The following is an 18,693-nucleotide window of genomic DNA, read 5'->3' on the forward strand; positions in this document are numbered from 1 at the left end:
ATGTGATTACTAGGACCCCCCCCCATGAGGGGCCTCATCCTACGGAATCTATATTGAGATACTCCGATAGGCTATATATAGCTTTGAATCGACGTTCTATATTACCACACTCGTGCATAGTTGCATGTTCCAGGGAAAATATAAGCTTTGAGCCACCTTTGAGCTTCAATGTTAAAGTTGTGCATCGTAATAAATCATTGAAAGTCAAAAAGGACACCGTTCCCCTCCCCCTATTATCATGTGTATGTCATTTATTCCCTTAATTTTTGCATACATCACCCTGAGTGGAATACATAAAAGGTTACTCTATATCTTCCCCTTTTTTGTGGGAATAATTTGGTCGATTATATAGGGAATCACTCAAGCATGACTGGATCCGTGCCCCTAAGGGTAGTCAGGGGCCCTGTCCCTTATGAAAAGTTCTGGATCTGCCACTGACCTATACATCATGCAGTGTACATATTGTATGTTAATGTATTGCTAACTCGGGTCATAAATTTGAATGAAATACTTGTCACTGGACATTTTATAACCAACAACCAACCGATCTTTACATGTGCGTATCCATATAAATGTGTTTCTTATCATGCTTATGCTGGATTACTAGTATTTCCCTGGTTTTGCTTTATCAGCTGATAGTTTTTGTTCTATTAAGAATGCATTGTGACGTCACGATTTCCAGAAAAAAAACATGCATAGTACAAACACATATGATTTGATCATAAAATGTTAAGAAAATTATTAACTTTAAGATTAAATAGTGACTTATTTAGCAAGTGTCCACTTTCATTTAGATTTTAAATAATTCTCAAATCACATGAATCATGGACAACAAAACATTAATATATTTGATAATAGCAGGCATTGAAAGTGAATAAATATTTTAAAAATGGTTTAAAATAGCATTAATCATCAAAATAAAACAATATTATTAAATTAATGTTCCTGAAACAAGGCACAGAGTCATAAACAGTTGCCATTTAAACACAGTTGATTAAACAAATTGTACTAATTCAATTAGTAATTGTTTTATCATGTACTTACATTGTTTAAAAACACATATTAAAAGAGCAAAGCTAGCATCATAATTTTATTCTTTTTAGATTTAATTAACATAGAATTTATATTAAATCACTATAATCATGATAATCATGATAATTTGAACCCAAACTCTATATTTTCATGTGAAATTTTTATATAAATTGTGCCCTGTTACAAAAAAATGTAGCATTGTTTTTCAAAATTCATTTGTGCCATACATGTTATCTAACTTACAAGTAGTAACATTCAATGGTCATTATATATATGTATTCAGCAATGATAAAGGACCTTCTAATCATAAGTCATATATATTTTTCGACACCATTCAATTGTGTTTTGGTTACTTTATTGTTGTCTAACGGTTGGGTTGATGCATCATTGATTATGATATATCCCACATCTCCTTGGATCATGTACATTCACATACGACTGCAGATTTTTTGCATTTTTTACATAATCATGATAATTATTTTATGTTAACATTCAATATGTCAGGAAAACATAACAAAAAAATCTATTTGTATGCATATTTTTTTATGTTAACATGGTATAAACTTTTTTAAAGTATTTTATGAAGCTCAAAATATTTTTTTTATAGATATAGTATTATCCAGTAAGTTTTCATAAAATTTACTGTGTTAACTGCATTGTATGTGTTGTATCTACTAATTTAGTCTAAAACAAATTTTTTTAATTCAAATTCAAAATAAACAATTAAAATATTTGTATTTACTGAATATGACCATGCAAATGTGACATTAAAATAGGTAATAATCAGGATGTTAACACTGGATATGCGATAGGTAATAATCAGAAATTCTTATATACATAATGTAGCTAATATACAAATTAAGACACAATAGTTTATTGCCCTGGGGGATGATATTTAATCTGTCATTGGTATAATGATACGATTTTATAATAATGTTCACAAATTATCATGATTAAAATTGTCCTCTTCAAAATTTTGATAACTTTTTCAAAACAAATTATAATTTAAGAAAAATATGAAACAGCAGGATATACTATTATTTTGGATATTAAAATGCAAATTTTAAAAGTAATCTGAATATTGATTTATTAAAATAAAATTGGGTAAATAACTAAATAAAATAAAAAAAGTGAGCTGCAAAGCATTATTTAATGCAAGCTGTTATAACAAATGAATAAGTAAAAAGTATTCAGGGTAACACAAAAGATGTAAAAATTATTAAACTCAAGGATTTAAAACATTAACTGGGATGGTTAAGTCTTGGAACAATATTTTTACATCACAAACAAAGGTTTATTCATTATATGCACTGGACAAAGGTAAAGTCAATATCATCTACATGTATATAGTAACAGTGCATTTATTTATTTTATTTTTTCATTCCTTAAACTTTTCTTTGTCATGTTTGTAGTATCAATATATTTCATATTAAATGATAAACATAATTAAAATGAACAAAAGAAATAACCTGTTGTGTTTTAGAGAGGAATAACTATGTCCATGATGTCTGACTTAAAAGAATTGATGACATAAAGTATGGTGTGAGCCTCAATGAGACAATAACCATTCAATGAAAGTACACAATCACACTTAACAAATCATCAATGCAGGAAAAAAGACAACACTATATAGAATTTAGACCCCCTTAAAAGATTTATTTTTCTTGTTAATAGTGACTTGAAAATAGAATTGTGTTAGTGCTAGAATTTTTTGGTCAATCAAATGAGAAGTGCTAGTTTTATCTAGGTAAATACAGTTATTGTAATTAACTTTCTTATTATTGCACAATGTATATACATGTAGTATTATATATTTATTATTAGTTAAACATTTACTGTACTTGAGTCTAAATGTATATTTTATTTTGTAGAATCATACTGAATATGTATTGGTTTGACCATGATTCCCACTTAGAATATGACACCTGCTAGTACATGTGCACTTTGATGCATAGAAAATATAGATGTCACTGAGTCTATCGTATAGCAATGTATAGCTGCAAATTGTGAAACAATGGATTAATTCATTATTTAATGCTAGTTATCTATTGTTTTTGGAAATTATGAATATGGCGTGCAGCATTATTCCATGATGATAATGTGCATGATGTGATGTTCTGATTAAATTGGACAAGAAGAAAATTGTGCCTTGTACAAATAGGAAAATTACAAATTGTATTAAAGGAGGACCACATTCCTGGAGGACTACAGTGTAATTACCTTGGATTATCATGATCAATTGTGAATTTGGAATAACAAAATTTCGTAGTTGCAGTGAATATTAATAGTGCAATCATACATGTACATTATTTCTGAATTCCATGAACATGATGAATACTCAGGATAATTATTCATTTGAAATAGCAATTTGGAATAATGAAAATGCATAGTTTCAGTGAATACTACTAATAATAGTGCATCATATCTGAATTCATGAATACTTTTAATTAGTGGATAATCAGTCATTTTAATATAATAACAATATGGATAATGTGAATTTCTAGTTTCAGTGAAATTTACAAAACAGTACATGTATATCACATCTGAAGTTTATGTTGGCATTGCAATTGTTAACTACTGCCAGCATGTCCAGGGTGTGTAAAAAGATCTTAACCAACTATGAGGGTCTCGTGCAGTCCGTGTCAATTGTTTAGAGTCAAATGACTGCTTGCTGTACTTAAATTATTAGCTCACCTGGCCCAAAGGGCCAAGTGAGCTTTTCCCATCACTTGGCGTCCGTCGTCCGTCGTCCGTCGTCTGTCGTCCGTCGTCTGTCGTCCGTCGTCGTCTGGCGTCGTTAACTTTTACAAAAATCTTCTCCTCTGAAACTACTGGGCCAAATTACACCAAACTTGGCCATAACCATCATTGGGGTATCTAGTTTAAAAAATGTGTTCGGTGACCCGGCCAACCATCCAAGATGGCCACCATTGCTAAAAATAGAACATAGGGGTAAAATGCAGTTTTTGGCTTATAACTCAAAAATCAAAGCATTTAGAGCAAATCTGACAAGGGGTTAAATTGTTAAACAGGTCAAAATCTATCTGCCCTGAAATTTTCAGATAAATCGGATATCCTGTTGTTGGGTTGCTGCCCCTGAATTAGTAATTTTAAGGAAATTTTGCTGTTTTTGGTTATTATCTTGAATATTATTCTAGATAGAGATAAACTGTAAACAGCAATAATGTTCAGCAAAGTAAGATTTACAAATAAGTCAACATGACCGAAATGGTCAGTTGACCCCTTTAGGAGTTATTGCCCTTTATAGTCAATTTTTAACCATTTTTCGTAAATCTTAGTTATATTTTACAAAAATCTTCTCCTCTGAAACTACTTGGCCAAATCAATCCAAACTTGGCCACAACCATCTTTGGGGTATGTAGTTTCAAAAATGTGTCCGGTGACCCGGCCATCCAATCAATATGGCTGCCATGGCTAAAAATAGAATCTGGGGTAAAATGCAGTTTTTGGCTTATAACTCAAAAACCAAAGCATTTATAGTAAATCTGACAGGGGTAAAATTGTTTATCAGGTCAAGATCTACCTGCCCTGAAATTTTCTGATGAATCTGACAACCCAGTTTTGGGATGCCGCCCCAGAATTAGTAATTTTAATGAAATTTTGCTGTTTTTGGTTATTATCTTGAATATTATTATAGATAGAGATAAACTGTACACAGCAGTAATGTTCAGCAAAATAAGATTTACAAATAAGTCAAAATGACCACAATGGTCAGTTGACCCGTTTAGGAGTTATTGCCCTTTATAGTCAATTTTTAACCATTTTTTCGTAAATCTTAGTAATTTTTTTACAAAAATCTTCTCCTCTGAAACTGCTTGGCCAAATCAATCCAAACTTGGCCACAACCATCTTTGGGGTATGTAGTTTCAAAAATGTGTGCAGTGACCCGGCCATCCAACCAAAATGAAAAAAAAAAAAATCTGGAGTAAAGGTGTTTATCAGGTCAAGATTTGTCTGCTCTGAAATTTTCGGATGAATCAGACAACCCGTTGTTGGGTTGCTGATCCTGAATTGTTAGTTTTAAGGAAATTTTGCTGTATTTGGTTATTATCTTGAATACTATTATAGATAGAGATAAACTGTAAACAGCAATAATGTTCAGCAAAGTAAGATTTACAAATAAGTCAACGTGACTGAAATGGTCAATTGACCCCCTATGGAGTTATTGTCCTTTATAGTCAATTTTTAACAATTTTCATAAAATTTGTAAATTTTTTCTAACATTTTTCACTGAAACTATTGGGCCAAGTTCATTATAGATAGAGATAATTTTCAGCAGCAAGAATGATCAGTAAAGTAAGATGTACAAACACATCACCATCACCAAAACACAATTTTGTCATGAATCCATCCTCTTCCTTTGTTTAATATTCATAAAGACCAAGGTGAGCGACACAGGCTCTTTAGAGCCTCTAGTTAAAGTCTGAATTAGAATTAAATAAAAATCTTAATTATCATGATTAGTCATGTTAGTGGCCAAGTATTCATGGTATTTGAAACAAATAAACCATGCATGTACATTAAAGTATAATTTTATTATCCCTCCTGCAACAAAAGTTGAAGTACATGCATGCAAGCCAAGAAATATGTATTACAATCTGGCAGTGGCTACAGCGTACCATTTTGTATTTAAGCTTCACCAGATACATTTTTGAAGCTGAAATGCCTGGATACTTCCTTATCATGCTTATGTTATGAAGTTTCTGTTATCATGGTTATTGATTTGTCCATTGCACTTCACCTAGTTTTCATGGTACACTACATGTACATGTAACTGTTTACAAAAAAAATATTACTGTTTGAACAGTCACAGTGAAATACACTCGAAGTCTTAAACATGTTAAATGTATAACATATGTATATTAATTGAGTTACTGGATTAATTGTCATGATTGTTATGGTATCTTGAAAGGTGTACATGTCTCAGTGTCTGTCAGGCAGGGTTGGCCTGATCCTGACTTCATTTCATGGATCAGTGATTAAGGTTACTTCAGTTACATGTAATTTGTTAAGTTTGTTTCTCACACATGTTTAACATTTTAAAAATACTACAAGCAGTAGGAAAAATAGGTCAACTATATTTGGTTTATGAAATGAGTGTAAGGTGAATATGTCTAATTGCAAGACTTACATCAGACTTTAACCCCAATGAAAATGTCATGGTTCATTGAACAATGTTTAGTTTTTGTGGTTTGATCTATTTCCAAATGTTTCTCAGATGCTACAGTATAAACTACATGTACATGCATGACATGTATAGGATCACTATTTTTGGCATATTATTGGATATTCATAAGTTAGTTTTCATGGTTTGGATGTTAAGAATGTTAAGTCTATTTCACAGACAGTATAAATCACTATTTTGGGTATCATGGGTATGGAATGTCAGTTTGTAGGGTGTACATCATCGTCTGGCATGGTTAATTTGACTGCAACTTCATTTTCAAAGGTTAATGAAAATTGAAAGTTTGTGTGATACTTGTACATGAAGTAAAACCTTCATACATGTAGGCAAAGCAGAGATGACATTTCAGCATTTGCACAGTCACTCTTGTTTACATCTGACACCAGTGATCATGTCTACATCTTGATTATACACATGTAGCTGCTTTTTTATATAAACAAAAGTCTGACAACTATTAACAATTGTTATAATTCATTTGATAATACTAGGTATTTTAGTCTTGTATAACATATAAAAAAGAAGATGTGGTATGATTGCCAAAGAGACAACTATCCACAAAAGACCAAAATGACACACAACATTAACAATTATAGGTAACCGTACGGCCTTCAACAATGAGCAAAGCCCATACCGCATAGTCAGCTATAAAAGGCCCTGATAAGACAATGTAAAACAATTCAAACGAGAAAACTAACGGCCTTATTTATGTAAAAAAATGAACGAAAAACAAATATGTAACACATAAACAAACAACAACCACTGAATTACAGGCTCCTGACTTGGGACAGGCGCATACATAAATAATGTGGCGGGGTTAAACATGTTAGCGAGTTCTCGACCCTCCCCCTAACCTGGGACATTGGTATAACATGTATACTGTATGATAACCAGAATAAGGAGATGTGGTATGAATTTCAATAAGACAACCATCAACCGTAAACCAAGACAGGGATCTCCATGGATGAAAATTGAACGATGGAGGAACTTCAAGTGAAGTGATGTAATTGTTAGTACATGTAACTGTACATCCTTCAACAATGAGCAAAATCAGTTCCCCCATAAGTGTGATAATGAAAAACCTATAACAGGCCTAGCTATATTGCATAATGTAACACGATGTAAACAAGTTCAGATGAGAAACCCAAGTTGGATTTTTATACCATGTATACAAAAGCAACATTGATACATCAGTGATGACAAATATATTGTGGTTAATCAAAGACTTGTACTATAATAGTTGATCATCTGCCCTTATTCATGTTTTTCTACAAATCAATTCTATCTGCTTTTGAATAAATGCCTTCTAAATATATATCACAAGATGTTAAGCAACATTTTCCCATTGTTTTCCATAAACACATTTAGCATTACAAAGTCATACATGTATAACGCACTAAACCATTATAGGTCAATGTATGGCCTCCGGCGCGGATCCAGAGGGGGGGGGGGGGTCCGGGGGTTTGAACCCCCCTTTTTGGGACGATCAAGGCATTTGAATGGGTACATGTAATTGGAACCCCCCTTTGTCCTGGGTTAGTAACAACCCCTTTTTAAAATGGCTGGATCCGCTCCTTGGCCTTCAGCATGGAGCCTCGGCTCACATCGAACAAAAAAATATAAAGGGACCCAAAATATTGTCTGTACATAATCATCTATCTATCAAGTAACATTGTTAGTTTTCTTTACTGATTGAATAATATGTCATTATTGTACAAGCATTTATGGGATTAAATAATTTGAATTTGAACAATTGAAATGGGAAAATATTTTGGATAAACGTTAGTTCATCTGATCAACTGAAACCACATAAGAGAATCCGATGTCAGTCTTTAGAATTTAATAAGACCGGAGTCTAAAGAATACATCAAGTTCTAAAAAGTGATGTGAAAAAAATAAAAGAATTAAGATTTGATTTCCCTGTCTGAAACAATGCGAGTTTTCATGTTTTGAACATTTGAACTTTCACTGGCGCTAGTTATTTTGTCGGGTCTTGAACAGTACGACCATCTACTAGTATTTACATATGTATGGTAAATTCTTTGCGAAAAATCCGGTGAAAATATGAATTTTTCTCGCGAGTGATTATATTTTTTTACCTCAATCATGAATGCTGACGTGCTATTTACCTGTATCATGTGTATCAATTACAATTGAACTTCAAATAGACCATTCCGTACAATGTACAATACAAAGTCGAGTTAATATTGAACTATTCAAAAATAAAATACGGTAAAATAAAATAAATTAAATTCAGATAGATTTAAGATTTGTTTTCCATAGCTGCAAAAGATGTGTTAAATGTCTGATTTTTTTTTTACATACATGTATAGAAATCAAAATGATTATACGGCAATATTTATAATTTTACAAGAAAAAAATGTAGCCCCCCAAAAATTAGTGTGTGAAATAAGCCCTCAAGAAAATATAAAGCAGTTTTATATGGGGTTAAGTTTGACAAGTGTGTGTATTAGGAGTTCCCCGCTAGGTTTAGAGTATATCATGTATATTCAGCGTTATTATGAAGTGATGTGATTCGTAAAACTACGGGTATTGAAAACAACCGTGTATGCATGAATGATTTTACACCTAACTAATTTAATAAAAAAATAATTAAATTGTTATTAAGATGATATAAAAATTGTCAACTTTTAATTCAGTTATAAAGATACATTTGGTAACAAATATATTGGGTAACGTTTTTCGATTTTTCTGTTAGTAGTTATCTTTTATCTAGTGAAATTGCAGATATCTAGTGCTGGTTTGATTTTATTGGTTCGAAGAGATAAGGGCGACGAAGTGTTAAAAAAATATATAAATTCAGCACATTCACTAAATAACCGAGGAATACAAAAATGTGTTCAGCGGCAAATATTTCAAAATACTTTTTTTTTTAATCAATATCTATCTAAAATTAATGTATTACATTGGAGTGATAGTTGTTTCTCTTTGACACAACCTTATATTTCACACAGTAATTTTTTTTTTACAAATAATTGAACCTATATCCCTGACTGTTAGACATTTTGTATCCGTGACTTTTAAGTGTACATGCCGGAAGATCAATGTTTGGAAGTTGCTACGCTAATAAATTAGCTATGCCGATACAATGGTTGTAGCTATCATATTTTAACTGTTGCAACTTTTTCTGCGTTTAAACAGTTTATTTATGACTGTTTCAACGTTTTGCGTGTTGGTACAGTAATTAAATGACTGTTACAACTTTCAAATGGTTGCATCAGTTTTATTACGACTGTGACAACCCTTTAGGCGTTTAATCAGTTTATTTATGACTGTTGCAACGTTTTTCGAGTTGGGACAGTTGTAAATCAACTGTTACAACTTTGATATAGTTGTATCAGTCCTTAAATAACTGTGACAGTTATTTCTTGCGTTGTTACAGTCGATTTATGTTGTAGACAAACACTTTTAAAGTTGGGACAGTTACAAAAAAACTGCAGCAGTGAAATTTAACAACTATTACAACTTTAACAAACATTATCAGTCTTAGAACGACTGTTACTGGTATGGACAGACGTTTTTTCGTCCAGTAGTGAAACTAAAATTAAAATAATACAAGACTAACAAAGGCCAGAGGCTCCTCACTTCGGACAGGCGCAAAAATGCGGCGGGGTTAAACATGTTTATGAGATCTCAACCCTCCCCTATACCTCTAGCCAATGTAGAAAAGTAAACGCATAACAATACGCACATTTAAAATTCAGTTCAAGAGAAGTCCGAGTCTGATGTCAGAAGATGTAGCCAAAGAAAATAAACAAAATGACAATAATACATAAATAACAACAGACTACTAGCAGTTAACTGACATGCCAGCTCCAGACTTCAATTAAACTGATTGAAAGATTATGATTTCATCATATGAATATCAGGCACAATCCTTCCCGTTAGGGGTTTAGTATCATACCATCATAACATATATGAGAAGAACATAACCCGTGTCAAGCCAACAACTGGTTCTTGAATAAATGTGTTTAGTTCCGATGCAAAGACCCTATAAGTGAATCAATATTAACGCCAAAATATGCAATCTTTAATGACCTGACAACAGTATCGTAACTATATCCCTTCTTAATAAGTATATTTAAAGGTTTTGTTAGTTTCTGAGGTGAATACTGACATTTTTGGGCTTTATAAAGAATATTTCCATAAAAAAATGGATGTGAAATACCTGAACGTATAAGAAGTCTGCATGTTGAGCTATATTTACGAATGATGTCCTTATACCGATAATAAATTTGTGATATCGAAAACCCTGGTGTAATAATTTTTCTCTCGTCAAAATGTAAAACAATGTTACATACACGAGCGAATCGTATAAGTTGAGATATATAAACACCGTAAGATGGTGACAAGGGAACGTCAACATCTAAAAATGGATAATTAACGACAGGAAATGAAAAATCATCTATTTTATCATAAATTTTAGTATTAAGCTTTCCGTTAGTGATATAGATATCAAGATCGAGGAAAGGGCAGTGGTCATTGTTGGTATGTATGGTTAACATAAAAAAAATCACGTTTTCATTTCTTTTAAAATTAGCTAAAATGATTTGTATTTCGATAGAATTGTGTCTATGTCAAAACTGTTAAGAAAGTTTGTAAAGCATCATCACATCATAAAGAAGAAACTTTGATGTTGACCTACCACAATTTGTGATCAGCGAGAACACTTTTCCGTTCAGATTGAAGACTTTGCTTATGATTTTTTGTAGTGTTTTTTATTTTCCTTTCTATTTCATATTTTTAGCAGCTTTGAAACAAGAGTATTTAAAAGAAAATTTGATTTTTTATCAACGCAGTATTTCCTTTTCTGAAAATTCCTAAGCAGATATCATGAGTTACATCAACCTATCTTTCCCTTTCGATACATAGTAGGATATATCAGATATAGTTATGTTTGCCTTATATATTGTCTAGAAATACCCAGTGAGGGTCAGTTGAACTAAAACTACACTTTACGACAAAAGGGATGATTTCAATTTTCCAATTGTGAAATTTCCATATCTTGAAGCAACATTCCTACAGCGCCTGTATACGGTTTATATATTACACTGTTGATCTTTTATTCAAGGTCTTGTGTTTCCTTTCGTATTTTCCGTGAAAGTGGATTACAACATACAAAGAAGCAATTGTATCAAAGGTTCAAACGAATTTTGTTTCACTGGTCGTTATCACTATTTCTTTCTCTAAACGATTATGAAATTACCGAAAGCGAATTAAAACTGGATTTGAAAATTGGTTCAGCAGCTCGACGAAGCAGGGACTGCTTACTTGTCAAGAGTTTAATCCTATTTTGGTTGATGTAATGTTGTAAAACTTTTAATAGCCTTGTGTTGCAAACATAGCAGTGTGACATTTGTTTTGGTACACGATATCTGTATTTATAATCATGAAAATACTACGGTAGCGTATTAGCGCCACATATTTTTTTTTTATTTTTCTTCCTATGTTTGCGTTGTAACGCAAACATTTGCGTTAAACGCAAACCTTTGTTTTATCTTATTTCTTATTTAAGATTCAAAGGAAACAGTAGTTATTAATGGAGGAGGCTGTATATCAAATTTATCTCCTTTGTAGTAATTGCAAAGTAAACTGCTTGAATAGTTAGATCATATCAATGACTAATAATGAGCAGAATAATAAAAGAAGATGTGGTATGAGTGCCAATAAGAAAACTCTGCATCTAAGTCACTATTCGTAAAAGTAAACCATCATAGGCCGAATTACGGTCTTCAACACGGAGCATTGGCTCACACTAAACAACAAACTATAAAGGTCCCCAAAAACGATATCCAAGTTACTACTAGTATATATATTACAAAGAAAATTGAGTAAATTGAGGTTATACCTAAGAAAAAAATCAACCCTGCTAATATAGCTATAACCGAATATAAATATACTTCCAAAGTAAGCTCTCATTTGAGAACTGTGTAAAGTAGGTTACATTCAAACAAGCTACCCTTTGGCAATAAATGTATAGAATGAAGATGTTTTATTAATAAAATTATGTTCTCTCTATTCAAATTGCTACCCAAACATCTTAAAAATACTTCATTATATTGAAATGAAAATTCAATGACTTTCTATCAAAGAATCTTGATCATATTCTGAGATTTAAAAAAAATGTTTCCTTATTTAAAATTCATTTTAAAGCAGAAAGATCATTTTGTCTATTTGACTTGGAGGTTTCACAATTGTATGACATTATTTTTGATCTTTCAATTTTAATATGACTATATACTAAACTATATCAATTTTCTTGTTAAATTATATACTTTTCTGATGCACAAATCAGTCTTAATTTATGTATAATTGCACTTCAATTATTCCATTATTCCTATGCATATTTATTATAATGATTTGGCATTGTATGTATGTTTCTTTTTTTATCTACTTGTAAATCACATCCGAAATGAATGACAGACGGACATATATACAAAACTTAATGAATAATTGAAATAAAGATATTTGCGTTATAAAGGTTTGCGTTATAACGCAAAGGTTTGCGTTACAACGCAAACATAGGAAGAAAAATAAAAAAAAAATGTGTGGCGCTAATACGCTTCCGTAAAATACTTTCAATTGAAAATCTAAAATAAATTATCAATTTGACACATGCCACACACGTTAAAAGCTAGAAACCAATTATGATCAAGTATAACAATATAAAAAAACAATATTCTGAACAATACACACACCATACACACAGAATGACACATTAATATGAACGACTACGATAGATCTGTTCTAGATCAGTTCTCTTGTTTCTACTTGAATATCCCAACTGTCCTTTTGTTCATTCATATGCGTTTGCATTCTCCTAGTAACTAACGTTATGGGGATGGTAGAGTGCTTACAAACACAAAATAAGATATGTATTTGTTTGTATCAAAATATGAGCATACATTCAAGCGGTTTTTATTGATCTACTGTATGTCATATCATTTTATGAATAAATATCTTCCATGTTATCCTGTAATTGATAGGGGGACAGTTTTTGAGAAAGTTCAACATGGATCAATATTACAAATCGCATATCAACTATTGTTGGTTGGCTATGATACTTATATCAAGCAGGGTTTTAAAATAGACAATATTTTTTTATGATCCATTATGGATATTTAACGAAAAGAAATTATTCCACACTTTTAATTGTCTCCTTTTGGCAAAGCCGAGAAGGAATCATACATGTAGTTATGCAAGCTGTACTTACTTCCATTTGTCAGTAGCTTTGTCTGTTTAGTTTACCTTGCTATCTTTTTTTTATAGTTGAAGGTTATATATAAACATGAAGAATACCTTGAAATATCAGTTTCTGTACATTTTTTTCTAGTGTACGTAAAATTTGATGTTTAAAGTGTACAGGTAAAGTAGTAAGAGTACCAATGCAAATGTGATAGCAGTTCAGCTTGATTAATTTTTAGGGAGGCTGCATTGTAAGAAAATTTGATGAAATTGTTTTTCAAAATTACGGTTGAATGACTTTTATGAAAAAATTAATATGTATAATTATAATAAAATCAAGGAAATCAGTCTTCTTTTTCCTATCAATTTTTCTTTCAGACAACAAATATGGTTAAATCTATTCAAGAAATTGACAGAGAAATAACAGTTGCTTAGTACTATGTACGTTGACAAATTGTGTATAGCCGAAAGCCATGTATTTCTCGTTTTTTATTTAGATTAGACCGTTGAATGGTTTTACACTAGTAATTTTGGGGTCCTTTATAGCTTTTTGTTCGGTGTAAGCCAAGGCTCCGTGTTGAAGGCCGTACATTGACCTATAATGGTTTACTTTTATAAATTGTTATTGTGATGGAGAGTCTCATTGTAGAAGGATGTCAATAGTTGATATTTTATATAATTTCAAAGGATAGCATAGTTGTATGTATAAATGATAAATATAACAAATTTAATGAAAAATAAAATAAGAAAGTTCTTATTGTATTGGTTATCTGATAGTACTAGTATAATGTATTGCTTGAGTTGTGAGGCAAACAAATTGCACAAAAAAACTTCTTTCGACAACATACTGAAAATATGCGGACTTTCGAGCAAAATGTGAACTTCTATGAAGAGATTTGTTGTACTTAGCGTTCAGGCTTCTGAAATTGACAGTTTTAGTATTTTTAAGAAGAAGTTGATATTCAAGGCCAACTTTTGCAAACAAGGAACCTGTCGATTTTAATTCAGAGTGTAAATTATACTTCATTTTCTTCAAAATATTAAACTGAGAAATAAAAAAAATCAAGAGTGTTGATATCCTCTTGGTAGGTGGGTATAACTAACTAAAGCTCATATATACCAGAATAAAAAAAATTATGCCAAGTTAATTGTCTTCCAAAGATGGAACTTTGGGTCCTCAATGCTCTTCAAATTTGTACTTGTTTGGCTATATAACTATTTCGATCTGAGCGTTACTGATGAGTCTTATGTAGACGAAATGCGCGTCTGGCGTATTAAATTATAACCCTGGTAACTTTGATAACTATTATCAATGGTGCTCGAAACAAACAAAAAATGAATAATGCACCAATCACATTGCTATTTGTAGATATACAAAGATGTGGTATGAGTGCCAATAAGACAACTCTCCATTCAAGTCGCAATTTGTAGAAGTGAAAGTACGGTCTTTAACACGGAACCTTGGCTCACACCGAACAGCAAGCTATCAGGGGCCCCAAACATGATAAGTGTAAAACGATTCAAATGGGAAAAACAACACCAACAAACGACAACAACTGAACATCAGATTCCTGACTTTGGACAGGTGCAAACAAATACAGCGTGTTTAAACGTTTTTATAGGTACCAACCTTCACCCTTATCTGGAAACAATAGTGTAAAATGTAACATCACAACATAGAAAGACACACTATAAAATGTCAATTGAAATGGCTTAACTCGACCAAAAGACATATTAACACGTCTAGTAATCATATACTGAACGAACAAATTTGATCTATGATACAATGTTAATACAAAATCAATAACATAAGGGGTGGATAAATAAAGGCAACAGTAGTATATTGCTGTGAGATGTTTCATAATTAAAAAAATCAATAACAATATCCTTGAACAAAAAGCCGCCATATACAATAATATACACAGGTAAATGAAAATAATATTGAAAATGATAAGCCATTATCATAATATCAGCAAATTTGATTACTCAAAATTGACTAATATTATGTGACATCAATATTGGTATACAATTACTATAACCTTGAATTAAATTGAGCAATATTCATTTATTCATTATTGCTGAACTTGCATATACAAACAGTAGTCTTGATTAATAAGGATGATATAAAAAAAAATAAGACGTGGTGTGACTGCCAATGAGACAACTCTCCACAAGTTAAAGTATAAACAACAGATATATCTGACTCATCAAGGTAATTGTGTCAATACAAAGGTGTATATTGTTGTTTTTGCTTCACATATTGCAAACAACTGCCAAAATAGTCTTCTTTTGAGATCTTGACCGTCATCTTAAACCATAAATATATTTTGCAATTAAATATTTTGTACAAGATTGTTGATATGTGTATAAAATATTTTTTGGGATAAAACTGTTGACAATTATATTTTGACAAAAAAATATACATGACATGACCATTTGTGATCAAATACATAAATTAAGACATCAGAAAGTACGACACTTACAGAAAATAATAAGAAAAAAAAAGACATAGGGAATAACATATCGAACAGAAAAAAAACCAACATATATATGAAATGCACGTCTTCGCTCATCCACGTTTAAAACGAAATATTGCACTAGCATCATATCAATCTTCTTTTGTTTCTTATCTTACCTTTTTTCTTTATTCTGTTTTTAATAGAAAGGTGACTGAGGGCAGACTGTTTTGGAATTTAATCTCTCCATTGAATACACATCTATATGACATATCATTCAAGAGAAAAACTTTGTACAATATAGAAATGCCGGTCAAAAGGACCTGATATGGTAACATATGTTTTTGAATTGAGTTTAAAGGTCATCTTTACAAATCTGAAAAAAAATTGAAGGATTTCGATTTTGACATTTTTTTCTATTTCCAATCTCTACTTAAAAACAAACAGTACTGTTTCACCGTTTGTAAACGAGGGACGAAAGTTACCAGAGTCAAACTCATAAATCGAAAATAAACTGACAACGCCATGGCTAAAAATGAAAAAGACAAACATACAAACAAAAGTACACATGACACAACATATAGTAATGTTTGTTTGGATACATAAACCTCAATCATAAATATTTGTTTCACCAAAAATCCAGTTTTCAAACCATAAAATGTTTAGGTCCCCTTAAATAAAGGCAACAGTAGTATACCGCTGTTCGATACTCATAAATCGATAGAAAAACAAATCCGGGTTTCAAACTCAAACTGAGGGACACGTCTTATAGTAATGTGAATAGACAACTTTCGAGTTCGGTGCATTTCCGTCAAAAACTCTGGTTTTAGTGAACGTCATTTGTGCGTTTAGGGGCATCGTCACTTCCATTCTAATTTTGAGCAAAATCTATAAGTCTATATTGTACGAATTATTCGACAAATTGAATTCTCAAAATTGACAATCAGCACTGCTGTCATTAGGGAATTGTCATTAAGTACCTACAGAACAACCGTTATTTCTAGTTTATCCTGCACAACGACGATCACTAAGACGCTTGATGAACGTTAATAGTGCAGGGATACAGGCGAGCCCCTCTTTCTGGTAAATGACGTCATAAAGGCGCGCAAAATTGACGAGTTTTTTCCGGTGACGGATGAACTCGAAAGTGGTCTATTCGCACTGAAATACAAGAGGAAACAAACGACACAACAGAAACCCAACGTTAAACTGTAACACACACAGAAACGAACTATAATATAATAATGGCCATATTCCTGACTTGGCACAGGACATTTTTTAAAGAAAAAAATGGTGGGTTGAACCTGGTTTTGTAGCATGCCAAACCTCCCCCTTTAATGGCAATGTTAAATATAACATTAAATGGCATAAAAACATTATAGAACTACAATACAAATAAATATGAGAACATATTGAACAAAGAATTCAAGTTTCATGAAGGACAATACTTCAAAATAATTTTTTTAAAGTAGAATATTGGTTGAGTCATCAAACAGAGGCAAAAGAATACTTCTGTCAATTATGACCTAACATTGAATGTACGGATACTTTTGTGTTTAAAGACGACAAGTACTTGTTTCTTCAGGTGTTTTTTTTTCGTTGCAACAAATTATATAAGAACTTCGGGGGAATCTCTGACTTGTAGAACGCTTATAAACGCCTGATTCTTGGGGACATCTGTCCAATAATTGTCTGTCGTATGGTTAAAATCGTTCTCACTCATAAAGGGAGAACAAATCTGATTACTGTAACAGTGGTAAATAAATTTTGAAGCATGAATGATGGTATACTGCCTACATTTCTACAAATTCACAACTATCAAATGAAACAAATTATTTGTCTACAGCCTTGTTTTACGCCTCGTCCAATCGTATGAGCATTACCGATACAAAATTCGACTTCCCTTTTCTAGTAAATTGTCTCAAACTTTGAGTCGATTTTTTTTGTGCATATTATGCAATGCATGAAATTTACAACCTTTTTCTTTTCTTTGAATTTGAAGGGGAATTTTTCAACGGATTTGACGAATCATGCATGTCGGGGAATTTCTACTGAAACTATCCGCCAATTAGTTTAATTTTATACAATAAGACGGATTATAGCCAAAAATAAAATATGAAAATACATATATACAAACTTTGTACATACGTGTATATTAGTGCATTTAATTTACAAATATAAAATAACAAAAAAGTATCAATTTTATATATCAGTTGAGTTTAATCATTCACAAAATTTCATGAAAGGGAAGTGATTGTGATGAAATTGCAGGGTTTTTTTTTTTCGTTTATATTAATCAAATGTAAGCAAATGAATTCAAGTTTTCATTTTGAAAAAGGGGGGTTGCAATCTTTCTAATATACCACAATTAATAAAAACGGCTTATATCCATATTTATTTTCTGTTACTTTAGAATTCCAGTCAAAGTGGATTCATTATTAAGTAATTAAAAGAATAAAAACAAAAATTGAAATCAACAACATGGTTATTTAATTTTAGGTTCAATAACTATGTCGTATCGTATTCAAAAATCTTTCATGTACAACATTGTTATCGTCACGGTATTGGTTTTAGTTTGTAACGGCTGGTGATGAGCATCGCTGAATTAAGAGACATGTTTTTTTTTTATTTTCACACATGAAACTATTGAACAAAAAGATGCTACACAATCAATCTAATTTGGCGACACAGAAATTGAGAAGAAACAGGTAAACTTTTAATTTTCTATTGTTGACATCATGAGAAAACTTTCATTTTATGTGTTTACTTTCATTTTTTTTTTAAATGTTCATATTA

The 18,693-nt window shown here is 31.5% G+C and overlaps 1 protein-coding gene across 2 annotated transcripts in view; it reads right to left on the bottom strand.

The window, feature by feature from the left end:
* The window catches only part of LOC143043283 (uncharacterized), a 36,295-nt gene extending 22,644 nt beyond the window's left edge, over window positions 1-13,651 (bottom strand). The window contains exon 1 of one of the 2 annotated variants that reach the window (XM_076215676.1): window positions 13,556-13,651. The gene's annotated coding sequence lies outside the window, so the exon portion shown is untranslated. Of the gene's footprint in view, window positions 1-13,469 lie in introns of both variants that reach the window. The other variant, XM_076215671.1, reaches the window with a different exon arrangement.
* Between the last annotated feature and the right edge of the window lie 5,042 nt (window positions 13,652-18,693).

This window comes from Mytilus galloprovincialis, chromosome 1 (genome assembly GCF_965363235.1).
Source record: "Mytilus galloprovincialis chromosome 1, xbMytGall1.hap1.1, whole genome shotgun sequence".
NCBI lineage: Eukaryota > Metazoa > Mollusca > Bivalvia > Mytilida > Mytilidae > Mytilus > Mytilus galloprovincialis.